This window comes from Manis javanica, chromosome 2, assembly GCF_040802235.1.
Source record: "Manis javanica isolate MJ-LG chromosome 2, MJ_LKY, whole genome shotgun sequence".
NCBI lineage: Eukaryota > Metazoa > Chordata > Mammalia > Pholidota > Manidae > Manis > Manis javanica.
Window position 1 is genome coordinate 201,137,179 of NC_133157.1, and position 15,470 is coordinate 201,152,648.

At 41.2% G+C, this 15,470-nt stretch overlaps 1 long non-coding RNA gene across 9 annotated transcripts in view; it reads left to right on the top strand.

Annotated features, from left to right (window-relative positions):
• LOC118971023 (uncharacterized) overlaps positions 1 to 15,470 on the top strand; it is a 64,594-nt gene that overhangs the window by 42,768 nt on the left and 6,356 nt on the right. Inside the window, exon 8 of one of the 9 annotated variants that reach the window (XR_012128380.1) lies at positions 7,979 to 11,922. The exons of the other annotated variants lie outside the window; for them this stretch is intronic. This is a non-coding gene — a long non-coding RNA (uncharacterized lncRNA). The remainder of the gene's footprint in view (positions 1 to 7,978; positions 11,923 to 15,470) is intronic. 9 annotated transcript variants of the gene reach the window in all.

Here is a 15,470-nt window from a genome sequence, read left to right on the forward strand (position 1 = left end):
TGTATAGTGTGAATGGCAGCAATCTTAAAATTCAGTTGTCTTATTTGGAAACATTCTGGTGGTAAGGTCATCAATGAACTGTGGAACTTTCTGCAGGGATTGTAGAAATGGAGAGACTTCACCACGAGAGACTATGACTCCTTGTCTAAGACCCTCTACAGCTGCTTTGGGACCAGTTTGGAAGGCAGTCGCCTGTGTTTGAGGCCCCTGGGTAGACATGGGTGTTATTTGCCTTTAAGGGAATTTCTGATGCTGCAGCCAGTTTCTCCCTGACACGGCCAAATATTGAGTTCCACAAGAAAATCCATTAGTAACAGTGGAGTTGGTAATAGAACAGGAGATAAAGTCAGAGGGCTCTAAAAACAGCATGCTATCAGCGTGTAATTTGTTTAGCCCTATGTAGAATAGTTTTTTCTTGGGAATTATCAAGTTTGAAATTTGATTATGAGCCAGTTTGTAATTTCTTGATACTTTCCTCTTTTCCTCTGTTCACTTTCTCATACTCATTGTCATATAAGGGCAAGCTGGGTGGCCCTTACACCTCACTAGCTTGTAGTTATAAAGACAGCCACATGCATTAGGCTGAAGTCTGCTGGCTGGGTTCCGCTCGTGACTGTGAACAGGAGCTTTGTCTTAATGTTGAGGGCCTTTGGCCTTTCTGCTGGCTCTCAGAGAGGCCCCAAGTTCCCAGTGTGCACATAGTTGTTGCCTACACTTCTCCCATCCTGTAGCTGTGGACCCACCACAGCTGCACTGTCTCAGAGAGCTCCCCACCACGTTGCTGGTCTCCTTTGCACCCTCACCAGGCATGGGTGTGGCCATTGCTCACTTGGACCAAAGCTGCCACCCCCTTGTGAGCCTAAGCTAAAAGATAGTCTGGGGTGGCAGCAAAGAGGATTATCTCTGGAGACAGAACACCGGGTATCAGCTGTGTGATTTGGGCGAGGTGTCTAACCACTCTGAACTGTTGATTCCTTACCTACAAAATGAGGTTAACTAGAGTTCTATAATCTCAAGATTGTTGAGAAAATAAGGTAGTCCACTTAAGGTCCTAAAGCTTCATTCCTGGTACACAGAAAATGCCCAGTAAGTGTTCACCTTATTCTCACTGCTTTTCTCCTTATCACTATGGTTTTGGCCTGAGCAAGCTACATTTTTACGTCAGTTGACCAATTGGTCGATAAGGTTTCCAGGACATGGCTGATGGCTCAGATAAGAGAAGGGGATTAAAGTCAGGGGAAGTGCAACTGATACTTAATATGAGACTCTCAGAAATAATAGACCCAAGTGTGTTCTCCCATGGTCCCTTTTAGGGACCTCCTTGCATGTCTGCAGGACTGTCTATGTCAGAAGACATTTTTCCTGCACATCAAAAGAATGTCCTTTGACTTACCGAGATTCCTTTAAGTCCAAGCTCAGATGTAAGTTTTGTCATCCTGTTCCATTTCCTTTTCCAGCATAAACTCCTTTTTGGGCTTACTGACAGTAGGAGTCTCCACTCCCTTGAAAGAAAGCCTTTGTCCTACTCAGGGGTGCCACCTTCCCTTGGAATGAAAGCCAGTGTCTCTTTCCTCTTCCCAGTCTTGCTCCAGGATCACTCTCTTTCCTTTGCACACAGGATAACTGAACTCTGGGCTCAATTCATACTTAATTTCTATTCAGGTTCACATGAGAGATAACCTTTTATAACAATGACAACCAATGTTTTTCTTTTCCTTGCCCCGCTGCCTCTAAAATGATCTTTCTAAATCATGCTGATTATTTCACTTTTTTGCTTAAAGCCATCGTTGCCCCTACTGGCACTTAGGAGGCAAAATTGTGTTAGCATGAGAGGTTCTTTATGTGCTGTTCTTCTTGAGATGCCCTTTGCTCCTCTGTTTTCTCAGAAAATGCTCATGCAACCCTCATGATCTGGCTCAAATCTGACTTCCTCTGTGGATTCTTTTTAGATCCTGGCTGGCACCTCATATCCAAGACACCAGCCAGACTCCCTCCCTGATTCCCCCACGGCACTGCGCATTATCCCATCACATCAGAACATATAATAATCCAATAAACCACTTCCAGTTCTGCTTCCCCATTTTAAGGCGAGCTCGTGAGCACACTCTAGTCACAGGAGTGGCCCATGAATGAACTAATGTTCCCCTTGCATTTTACCAAGTTCTTTCTCATCTGCTCTTCCCTCTGATCCGTATACAGGTTTGTAAGATAAGTAGGGCAAGTGTTAGTGTGATCTCCTCTCTATGTATGAGAAAAGGAGGTCCTGGCAGCCAGGTGACTAGTCCACAGTCACTCCATCACTCGAGTGAGGGAAGAGGGAAGTAAACTCAGAGTGAGTTCTTTGAACTTTAATTCCATTGCCCATTTTCATTAAAACTGAACCCTGGTAGGAAAATGGTAAGATCTCAAGGAAGATAAGATCATGGGGCCAAGGAAGACTGAGAGGAGATGGTGACATACTGAAAAACCACAGCTGCAGAATTACTAGGACTTGCAGGTAAAGCTGTTGGGTGTAATGAGAAGCCTGGGGTACACTACTGGCAGACTTTTAGACTTGAGAGAAGATGCTCTTTGACTAAAACTGAAGAATGGGGATGGAGGTGGAGAGAAACACCATGAAAAATATTTTTATGCAAAACCAGATTACACTTAAAATCTGGTTCAAGCACCACCTCGCAGAGAGAGCATCGGTCCTTTTCAGCAGGCCCCTGGATTGCTCTAAGCGACCATGGATAATTTCATGAAAATTTTGAATGGCTTCTAAAAGTCCTTTCAAAAGCTGAAAGCAAAACAAACAAACACGAAGTCCTACAGAGCTGAGAATAAGCTCCAGAGAGACTGAGAGCAGTGGAAATAGTTACGGGAGGGAAAAGGAGACCGCCGTGTACCTTGTTTCAAACCCCACCCACTTGCAAGTCCTGTGGGCAGCCTGAGCTTGGCTGGGGGGCTGCAGGGGAGGCGCCAGGATGGGAGGGCTCAAGGCCAACATCCACGGAGACCTTGAGTTACGTCATTGAAACTGTCTGGACTTTAGGCCCCTTATGCCAAATGCGGTTTCCAGAAAAAGGATCCTCTGCATATTTGGAAGCCCGTCAACTAAAAGTCATCTTGTCACTTTTGCGCATGAGATTTTTTCATTTGTCAAGAGCATATTATTTTGCTTAATTATGGGCTTTGAGGAGATGGCATAGAGGAGAGGAAAAAGCATGAGCTTGGAGTCAGACAGACCTGGATCTGAATCATGGCTCTGCCATCCACCAGCTCTGCGGCACTACCCTGGTGGGCCTCAGCCACCTGGTGCCTGAACTGAGAATAATCTTGTAATAATGACCACTATTGTAGGGTACTTGTTAACACTGCATTGTTAACACATATCAAGAATCTTGTGTTGTTCTGCTTTTCAGATATTTAATAATCAATAGCTAGTTAATTAGTAAAGTGTCTGACTTTTAACACAATAACATTTGGCAAATGAGATTTCATATTCACTCCAGAAGTATATGTCTGGTGGTATTTTATATATATATATATATATATATATATATATATATATATATATATATATATATATATATATATATATATATAAACAGGTTTTGCTTGTAGAGAACAATATTTATATTCAATTTCCATTGCCAGTGGACCTGCTGTTATTCAGTATCAAAATTCCTCCCAAGCTCATCCCTCCTAGGAAGCTTTCTTAGATGGAGCCTTAATGGTGCCCTACTGATGCTAATTCAGCACCTTGACATTTAGTTGTTTTTATATACTTGCAGCTTATTTTGTAATCATCTATGTCATGATTAATTATACTCTTCTTAAGGAAGGGGAGCATCCAGAGAGAGATAAGGTCAGAACACTATTTCCATCATTCAGTCTCTCACTACTGGAGACTTCACTCTTCATTGCAGTGTGGGGATAATAATATCTGATCTATCTTACAAAAGCTTTCTTTTTTCCTGAAAAATAAAAACCAAACAACCAGGTAAGATCATAAGTGGAAAAAGATTTTATAAATTATAAAAGACATGTAAATGCAAGCTATTACATGATTTTTGCTATAGATTCTTTTGCAGCAAACAGGAGAGGTCTTTGTGCTGTGGCCACCTGTCTGATGCTGTTGGGTGACTGGTGTTCAATGTCTGGGAGTCACCTTGAGGTTACTAAAAGCCTCCCTCCACCACCGGATGTTGGGGGATTGGGCAACATTCTTGAGTAACTGTCTTCTCTGACTCACGTACCTTGCAGGCCCCATGGTGACCTATGTGTTACCCAGGTGAAGCAAGGAATTTCCTCTCTGGAGTTGTTTAAGGAATAGCCCCAAACTTTCAGCTTAGTATTTTGTTTACGTGTCTCCCAATACTACCTACCCAGGTAGCCACAAGACAAATCTGTGCTGCTGCTGGATTCAGCTTTGCAGAAATGTGTTTGAGTACAGATTCTACGAGGGGCACAGAATCTCCACTTCTCTAATGAGATTCTGTTCATAGATAACCATCTCTCCTTAAAGACCCAGTTGGGATGGAAGAGCTTAGATTATGTCATAGTGTGAGTGCCAACAAAATTATGTCATAGTGTGAGTGCCAACAAGCAGTCAAGAGATACCTTTTGGATATACTTGGCTATCTTTATTTCCTTGCTTTCTCTGTTTCTGGTTTCTCCTTTCTTTTTCTTTAGTCCTTTCTCTTTCCTAACTTTCTCTTTCTATACTCTCTCCTAATAAATAGACCCACCATGGCATTCCCAAATGTAAGTCATTAGCTTCATTAAAAGTCCTGAGAATGCAACTGTTCTAGACATTTGATCCAAATCTAAGTCTCTCACCCCTTGCTGTGTTTTGTAATTATCTGGGGAGCTAAAAGATACTGATACCTGTAACCTGACTGAGTTAATATCTCTTGGAGGTGGGTCTTGGGCCTGATATCTTTTAAGAGCTTCCAGAATGATTCTAATGCTAATCTAGGTTACACTGGTTGAAGTTACTTGGAAAGTGAAGATATGACAAAACTATTCTAATAATAAAATAAGATTATTGGCTCAAAGTGCTGCAGTCATGTGGTTTGGCCACACTTGCTTATTTCCTACCCATCACATAACAAGTGTTTTTTGAGAACCACAGAAAGAAGAGCTGGTTATGCATAGGCAAAGCTTCTAGGTGAATTTCAAAGATAAGGTGAAGAGCCATGAAATGCTTCAAAGCTAGTATTGGTTGGAAGCATACTCTGAGCCATGTGCTACACCAAACACCTTTATATATTTTATATCATTTATCTTCTCAACAGATGAACATTATTATTCTTCCCAGTGGGCAGACAAAGAAACAGAGGCACTAAGTGATTGGTTAAGTATCTCAATATCAGACCACTTGTTAGAGGTGGAGCCGAGAGATTTGAACACAGGCAGTTTGACTGCAGTCTTCCTTTTAATCACCATATGGTACTTCCTCTCTATATTGACAGATAAGATGAAAATGAAAAATTTACTGAGTTTTCAGTTAGAATCACTGGGGACCTATGTAAAAAGTACTTTGCTCAGGTCACACCTTGGGCCAAGTTACTTCATGTATCTCAAGAATGGGACCCAGACATTAGTATTTTTTTAAGTGCTTTAAGGGACTCCAAAGTGCAGACAAGATTGAAAACTATTGGATCAGAGGAAAGAACAATACAGATGAGAATTGTCAGGGAAACTTCATAGGTAATATATTACTGAACTTGGCATGCAACAGAACAATGCCCTTCCTCTGCCAGATGTGTCCATATCCTAATCTCTGGTACCTCTGAATATGTTACCTGATGTGACAAAGGAAGGAAAGATGCAGATGGAATTAAGGTTGTTAATCAGCTGATGTTAAAATGGGGGATTAGTTGGGGTTACCAAGGAGGACCCAGTGTGATCACAGGGGGCCTTAATTATGGAAGAAGGAGGCAGAAGAGGAAGGAAAAATGTGGCAGCATGAGAAGGACTCGGCCCAGTGTGGCTGGCCTTGAAGACGGAGAGTGGACTCAAGGGGTGCAAGTGGCCTCTAGAGACTGGAAAAGGCAAGGAAACAGCTTCTGTGAACCCTGGAGCATCCAAAATGAGCACAGGCTTGCCAACCCCTTGATTCCAACTCAGTGTGACTCATTTTGGACTTCTGGTCTCGAGAACTGTTAAGAAAATGAATTCACATTACTTATGGTGGTTCACTCCGCAATAATAGGAAATTGACATAGTGCCTTAAAAAAAGGGAGGTTTAGAGAAATGTGTGGTGAGAGTGAGAAATGCCCACTTAACTGCAGATTAGATTTTCTGTGTATAATCACCTATATACTGACCACCTTACATCTCTGGCCTAAACACTGCCTCTTCAGTGAAGCCAGCAGCAGCCTGATGTTGAACCAGGATTCAAACCCCTGCCTCTGGACTCTAGAATCAAGGCTCATTCCAATGACCATACTTTGTACTCTTTGTGGAACTCTGGTGGCTTTTCTCATCTCACTTAAACAAAAGGCAAGGAAGGATGATGTCACACAGAACCATCTGCTTATCACTACCAAATACTTGACTGTTTAAAGATTGATCTGATAGTCATGTGCAAGAAGGATGGAAGTAAATAAAGCTGGGGCAGTCTGATCAGTCAGGAAACTGGACAACAAACAGGCTCCTGGGGATTCGAATTCCGATTGGCAGCAGTAATGGTGGCAGTGGAAGCGGAAAGGAGAGGAGGAATACAGGAAACCTGGGAAGAATATCAATCCAAGAGAAATTGTCCTATTGAGAAGGACCATGGAAGCGCAGAGTCAAGGACAACTTCAGGCTCTCAGGTGCAGCAGACTCAGAGGGTAGTGGTGTTGCCCGGGACAGATGTGAGGGTGCTAGACAAGGGAACTAGTTTCTGGCCTTTGTCCTGGGAGGGAGACTTTAGATCCTGGGACTCTCCCAAGTAATAAAGAGTGTCTTTCTCATTCAAACGAACTCACTAGGCCCCTAGATAATTTCAGCATGGGGGCTGATTGCAGAAGACCAACCCAACCGTGCTGATTAGTGTTGGGACTTTGAGCTATATTGACTTCTAGGGCATGGAAGAGGGCTGGAAACTGAGTTCAATCAGTCATGCTTATGAAACCCCAATAAAAGCTCTGGACAGTGGAATTTCTGGTTGGTAAACATATTATTGATGTACTAAGAGGGGGGTACATCTGATTCCACAGGGAAAGGGCATGGAAGCTCCATATCCAGGACCCTCCCCATCTGGCCCCAGGAGTATCTGTTGTAATGAATTATAATGCTAAGTATAGTGCTTTCCTGAGTTCTGAGAGTCATTCTAGCAAATTATCAAACTGAGGCCATTGTGGGGACCCATTTTTTGTAGTCAGTTTGTCAGAAGGGTGAATGGCCTGGGGAACCCTGAGAACCCACCAGTGGCTGGTGGCTGAAGCAAGGGCATCTTGTGTAGGACTTTGCCCATAACCTACAAGGTCTGCACTAACTCTGGCTAGTGTCAGAAATGAATTTCTGTTCACCCACTTGGAGTGGAAAGAGAATAGGTGGACACTAGCATGACATAAACATCTGTGCACAAAATTCAGAATTGTGTGAAACCAGCTTCTCTTCAACACTAGGGCAAAAAGGAAATAGAAAACATTAAATGCAACTTTTAAATGCCCACTTCTTAATTCTTAATTAACTGTTCTTTGACTTCCCCAGTGTCTTTGAGCCAGTGTGATAGTATGAAATATCAGAGGCTTTAAAAATGGTGTTAAAATTCTGTCTCCGTTACTCACTTGCTGGTGGGCATGAAACTTGTTCTCTTTGGACCATAGCCCTTTATCTTTAAAATGAAAATGTTAAGGCCTATTTCACTAGCTGTTAAGAGAACAAACATAAAAAGGTAAGATCTTGGCACATGACAGATGCTCAATGACTGTTATTCTCAGCTGTCCTTTAAGATTATTTCCGAATGGAATGGGGCTTTCTGAGAGAGATTTTCTTTCAGAATCCGGATTCATCAAACGGAAGTCCAAGTGACTGATGTGGCTTCACCGAATGAACTGCCTGCCTTTGGGGAATGTGCTGACTCAACCTCTGCAATGTCAGTGGCTGTTAAAGTTTTGTCTTAAAGGGGGTTTCACCCTAATTGAAAAATTCACCATCTCTGCTGGAAACATGAAGGAAGAACGTATCTGTAACGCCCCCATCTGCTTGGTGCCACTTTGTTACAAACCCTCCTGGCTGCTAGTGCACAGTGCCCCATGCCCTGAATGGTAACACCATAGCCCCAGGCACGCCATGAGCTTCAGTGACTCTTCCAAGGAGGCCAGCAAATCTGGGGCTCAGAATGAAAGCCAAGCCTGTGGGTGCTTCCTGGTCCCCTCAACTGCTTTCTGACTTGCCTCTTGTCCATTTTGTGGTGAAGCGGTTACAACCTTGAACCAAATAACCAGCACAGTTTTCTAGAGGAATGCCCATTTATCATCTGCCAAAAAGATCACACAAAATGGTTGGGTGCCATCCCTTGTGTGAATTCATCTTGGTAAAGGAGTAAGTTTGTAAAACACTTGTTTATTGTGTCAAGTAATATGATAGAAACTTTAATGGTATGTTCAAATAAGCTTCTGAGGTTTTATTCTATCAGTTATGCAAATGGGGACCAAGCCCCAAGATCATAGCAGTTAGGAGAAAACATAGGATTTGAAATCAGGGATGTCTTACTTCAAAGCCCCTTTTCCTTCTCTGAAGGTTCATAAACACACATGCCTCTTCTTCTGAAAAAGATGGCTACTTATTTCTAGTTGGAATCTGCTCTTATTTTTCTTTTATTCCCAGGTCCAGTCATATTTTATGTTCTCTAAAAACTTGATTATGACATTCCCTATTCTTTAAATGTGGCTTAGTCAACAGAGTCTATTTTTAAATAATTATGAAAAGATACAGTGCCAGTCCAAATGCCAGTCTGCTGGCTTTAAGCTTTTTTTTAATACCCAGTTTCAACTTCATGACTTAAACAGAAATTTATTCTGGAGACTTTAGCAAAGCTTGCCTCTCTTGCCATCTCCTCTTAGTAAGCAAACCCTGGACACTTTCCTCGCCACAAGTGGTTGATGGCAGAGTACATCTTGTCGCCATCCAAAGCAGATCCTCTTGAGCGGCCTGTTCTCCTGGCTGGAGGGAAAAATATGATCATGACCCCACAAAAAGCAGATGGAGTTTTCCATACAAAACCATTACTCGTGGATTTCTGACTAGTGGCTTTCTGTTCTTCAGAATAGTGACTTTTTCTCCCTTGCCTCCTGCTGTCATCCTATCTCAGGAGTGATGTTTGGCATCTCAAGCTTAAATCCAAAGATGTAATAAGTTTATATCATCACTAGGATGTATAAGACTGGAGATAGCTATGACTAGGTCAGGCAAACATTGCATCCAGTGCAAGCAGTAGATAAAAATAGAGGTCCCAATAAAAGAATGACAGGGTCAGGGGAAGTCGGCTGCTAGGCTGTTAGGATTTAGTAAAATGATGATGATAGAAGTGAGTCAAGGAGAGTCAGCTGTCTGGATTGTTGGGATTTAATGAGATGATGTCTGTAACAGTCTGAAGTGTGAGGCTTTGCTTCTAGCAAATTCTCAATAAAGGGCATTTACTCTGAGTACCAGGGTCAGTGCAGAAACAATGGCCAATTAGTAGATGAATCAGTGACTTTCTAGCTTTTGGCTTTATGGAGCATTGTTTTGTAAGAATCTAAATGGACCCAAAGTCTGGAGCTAACAGGAAAGTGTTTAATAAATGAAGGTGATTATTTTTATTGCCACTCTTATTCCTACCATCAGCATTAGCATCAGGGGAGACAGTTAAGCTGTCAGGTGATAAGTGCAATGATAGATACATGCACAGTGTGATTAAATGCACCCAAAGAGGCAAAGCTAGTTATTTCCCATCTTCATTAAGAGAAGCACAAAATTAAACAAGTCCTAGTAGGACTGAGGAGCTCTGAGCTCTGTCACCAGCTGTGCAATTGAATTTCTTGCAGCCTCATTGGCTCCTCAAGGATTAGATACAATAACAGTTCCCAAAATTTCCCAGTATGAATTCTAGCATCCCATCCTAGCCCATGGAATCAAAATCATCCTGGTGGGTGCTAGGAATGTGCATTTTGAACAAACATCCCAAGTGATGCTTATGATTAGGCAAGTCTGATAAACACTGGATTAGAATAATCTATAAGGCACACCTACTCTAAAATTCCAATAAAGCAGGAGTTTCTGTTAAAGGAACCATTTTTGCCCAGTCTCAATTTCAGAGTGAGAGCTATTAAATCCTGGAATTGGATCCCACTGGCTGTGTGTGTGTGGCGGGGTAGGCAGGAGTCAGGGAAATCATTGTAATGATAAGATATTTAAATCCGAGGTCATCACTCTGCAGGAAGATTTAGGAATAGCTGGAGGGAGGGAGGAGAGATGAACAAATAACCTCATGACGTCTCTCAGAAGCCTATGATTCCAAGAGAATGGCACAGGTTTCATGCATGATCTGCCCTGTTTACCTTCTCTTGTCTGAGGTCAGTGAGTCATGAAAGACTAAAATTGTTATAGAAATGTCAATTTAGAAGATGTCTTTGTTTTAGTTAGAAGGATTTTTGTGGAAATATGACTTAAGATTTGGTGTCTCAAAAGGTGAGGTGGATTTTCCTGGAAATAGAATCAAGAAAACCCAAGGAAATGGGAGATTTATTTTGTATTAAATACTTGGAAAAAGACAGGAATCTCGATCCATTAGTCATACCCAGATGCCCAGTGGTGGTGCTTCTCCTCTGCTGACTCTCCTGAAAAGATTAATGGTTCTTTAATGTGACCTTAACTTTCCGCTCTGGGCTCTCACCTCCAGTCTGAGTTGTCTGTTTACCTCATGACTGAACTGTTCTAATAGGCAACTCCTCTGGTTAATTGTCTCTAGCCTATTTCTCTCTAATCCATTGTATGCAGGCCTGCCAATAATATTCTTGAAATGCTCCTCTGCAAACATCAGTACCTTTTTAAAAACCTAAGTGGTTCCCCTTGTGTTTATATGCAGGTATTATAAAGTTAAAGATTCTCAGGTGGTTAGGACCTCACAGTCATCCCAGTTAGCTCCTCAAATCCAGACATTTTTGTCTGGCATTCAAGAACCTCTTATTTATTGCACATATTCATCAGGACTCTTATTTATGAATGACAGAAACTGGCTAGGATGAGAAGGAAAAGTCAAGGTTCACAAAACTAAATAATAGGAAGAAAAGACGAGGCTGGAACTAGAGCCTTGAGCATCATCAGGATCCTGAGGCCTAGGTCTCTCTGCTAGCTCTCTTTCCTGCTGGAGCCTGGAAGCCTTAGGCTCACACTTTTTCAGCTTTTCACTGGACAGAAGAAAGTCCTCTGTAAGTAATTCCAAGTACACAGATCCTAAGAAAGGTCTGTCACCGAATCCCTTGGGATAACTGTAGGGAAGAGTCAGGGTAGGCATAAAGAGAGGGTATTATTATCAGCCTCTATTGGGACTATGGTTGAGTTGAGGGTGGGGTGAGAAAGAGAAATTGCCTAAAAGGAGGTGCTTTCCAGACTAAAATGAAGAGTTCTAGATAGATAAGGCAATTAGTTTTATCTATTACAACCCACAGTGTGTCAGTAATAAACATCTATGAGCTTATTTTATAGTATTCTTTGAATTTGAATATAAGCTGTATGAATTTAGACAATGTTCCCTCACATGTTATATACAGTTCCACCTCTATGGCTTTTCCAATATAATTCCTTATGTCTGAAATATCTCACCTATTTCTCTCTGCCTAGATGTGTCCATAAGACCTGACTGAAGCTACTGCTTCCTGGCCTGCCCTGGGCTTCAGAGATGACATTTGATGACTGTGTCATGTTTATACAAGCCAACTGGCACAAACTATCTACTGTCTGGTATTAGCAATTGCTCTTTAATGTGTTTATCCTGTCTTCCCCATCTAGATTACAACCATCTTCAGAACAGATGGATTTAAACTCAATTATGGAGATAATTGCTGCTAGATATTATTGTTAAATCCTTGTCATCATTGCCTAGATTTGAGGAGAGAAATTTGGAAAAGAAACAAAAAAAGAAATTTGGAAGACAAAAAGAATTAGAATATAATTGCATTCAATATCAACAATCATAATTATACTAATGAACTGATAACAGCAACTGTTATGCACTTTGATCAAGGGAAGAGAAAAGTCCAAGTTTATCCCTTAGATTGAGTTTGGGCATCCATTTAGGAAACATCCCCAAAGGTGCTAAATATTTTTAGAAAAAAGCTTCTTCCAGGGCTATTTCAGCATTGGTAAAGAAGAGCATAATGTTCCCTGTTCTTAGAGCAATCCCTTTCTATCAGACTCACGTCTACACCTGAGCATAAATACCTTTGTGTTTGACAAGGATGGTTTCACAAATAGCAAACTAAAACAACCTAAGACTGTACCTCTGAGAGCATGGTGGCTTGCCACTCTAGTTCTTGGTTAGAACTGGGTATAAAGCGCATTGTATTAAGTTCTCTACTTTGGCACTCAAAAATGGTTTTTTCAATGAATTAACAAATTAGATTTTCAACATATAAACAGAATACTGAAGATAATTTATTGAGTAGAATGCCTAATAAAATAAAATAGAAAATCACGGCTCTATAAATAAAAACTTCATAGAATATTTCCATGACATGTCTAGAAAAGTAATTTCAAAATTGCTTCTTGGTCTGAATCCTTTAGTCTGTAATTCTAATTCATCAAAAATACTTCATAACTTCTGTAGGTTTCTGGATGGACAAGAGATGACAGTGGGTCTGGATCCATGAGGGCACTTATAACTCCCGTCCCCTCTTTCACATCACGTCTTCAAACAATAAGTTGAATTCTAGCTTCCTCCTGGGAAGAATACATGTTGGAGGATGTAAAGAACTGGCATTAGACATAATCTCAAACTTAAGACAACAAAAACAAATTAAATTCAAATTCATGATTTTTAAAAAACCCACTGGATGTACAATACCAAGAGTGAACCCTAAGTAAACTGTGGGCTTTGGGTTGTGATGATGGATTCCGTGTAGGTTCATCAGTTGTAATGAATGCCCCGCTCAGATTGGAGATGTTTATGACGAGGAGGCTACGCTTGTGTGGGGGAAGGGGGCTTACGGGAAATCTCTGCACATTCCTCTCAATTTTTCTGTGAACCTGAAACTGCTCTTTAAAAATAGTCTTAATTACAAAGAACAAGCAAACATTCATTGGAGACCTGAGGTCAAAGAATAAGCAGCTGGTCCAAAATCTAAGAGAAAGTGATTCCAGGGAGAGAGGCCATACAAATACCTGGGGTAGATGTAACCGGACATTTAGAAGACCTCAGCTAGGACAGCTGAAAAATTGATGAAGGCTGTGTGTGAGCTGATGGAACAGTGTGAAACTTTTGGGTTGCTGCAGAAATTGGGGGAGAAATTTGTTGGTACAAAACCTCAGGAGTTTCCTGGGTAAATCTGAAATTGGTGCCCACACATGGAGGGCGAGCAGAGACCAAAGAAGGAAGCAGACCCCTCCAGATTGGTAGGTGGTGGTGATAATAGCAAAGGGAACTTATTCAGAAAGCTTATCTTGGGCAGCTGCAGGATGAGTAGCTCTCTACACCTGCCCAGCTTAATCTTAAAAGTTTACACAGAGGCCCTAATGGGGTTTAGTCACATATTCACTCCACATGGTCGCAACAACACATGGCTGCCTCAAGGCTGCATCTTTGAACTGGCTCCCACTGTATGCAGAACGTAAGTTCCAAAGGACAGGGGAGGAGTTGCAGGGCGTCCAATTGCCCAGGTCCAGCTCTAAGGTCAGTTAAGTGTCACATTCTCTTGAAGACCTCCTCCATCACTTTTGCAGGCTCTTTCTCCATGAACCCCACTGAGCAGTCACAGAGTAGATCAGAAAACACCACACGGTCTTGGAGTGAGGGGTGGGGGGGTGGGGGAGGAAAGATACCTCACCCAGAAGAATAAATGCACTCATCTTGCAGGGAAAGGGCAAACTTCTGGCTTTATTCGTGAACATTCATGACAGCTGAGAAAAGGGAAGAGGAGTGGGGACAACATCTATTTTGGGGATAAGAGGCAAGATTAAGTGCTGAATCCACAACTGTCGCAGTGGGGAGGGACTGGAGAAATGAGAAGGCCACACACCCCAGGGACACAGCCATGCCCAAGAGTCTTAATCAGAGCAACACAGACCACACCTTCCACCCCAACCATGAAGCTAAGAAGCTTCAAATGGTAGGTAACAGCAAAATATTCTGGGCAAGACATGGGAGATGAACAAGAATGTGCACAGAGAGCCTCACTGAGGCATAGGTCAAGGCAAAGGCCTAAAACTCAGAATCAAACAGGCATTGCTCTGATACACATCTACATCTGTAAGAATTTGAAACCCGTGATACACTATTAAAAAAATAAACACAAAACTAGTCCAATTACTAACTGGACTAATGCAAAGCCTTCCATTACAATTCTAGCAGAAGGGAAGACATGTCCACATCCAGGTATAAAATTTGTTTACCTCAGTTTCTACTAACCTGTGTAATATGTTTAGCTTTAAACCAAAAATTATGAAGCATACAAAAAAGCAAGAAAAAAATAGCACACTTCCAAGTGACAGAGTAATCATCAGAAATAATTTTAATACTTACTGTAAAATAGCAATAAATAATACAGTATAGTATTGGTGAAAAGATAAATTTATAGATAAATAGAATGGAATAGAGTCTGGAAATATATCCACACAAATCAAATCAACTGATTTTTGACAAAGATGCAAAGGCAATTCAATGCAGAAATGGTAGTTTTTTCAGCATATTGAAGTAACTGTATCAGTGTATGTTTAAAAAAAAAAGACTTCAATACATATCTCACATCCTGTATAAAAATTAACTCCATTTTCATGGTTAATGTCAACAATAATTAGGGATGCTGATATCATCTGCCCCTGATATGAGAAGGGCCATCACCTACATGATATTCTTCCCCCAAATCTATAATATCAGTCTATTCAGGAGAAAACTTCACAGACTGAAACTGAGGCCTGTTTTACAAAACTGTTCACTAGATACACTTTAATACTATCTTTTCAATGATTATGTATATTTAAAATTATTTCAAAGTTAAAATTTTTTTTAAAGAAACTGACTTGAACCTATGTATTTTTCTCTCTCTTGGAGGAGAAGCTTGAGGTATACTGAATGCAAAGGAGCAGTGAGGGAAGACAATCAAATTAGCATTTCAATGACTATCCTTAATGCCAATAACTTTCAACCTTTTCTTAAACTTAGGGGATGTGTGTAGGTCATTTCATTTCCTGTAAATAAGAACTGGAGCTTCTGAACCAAGTGCAGGCTGTTAGTTACCTCCTGTCCTCTTGTGTGTACGTACCCTCAGCTCTAAGTGCCACATTCTTTTTCCACT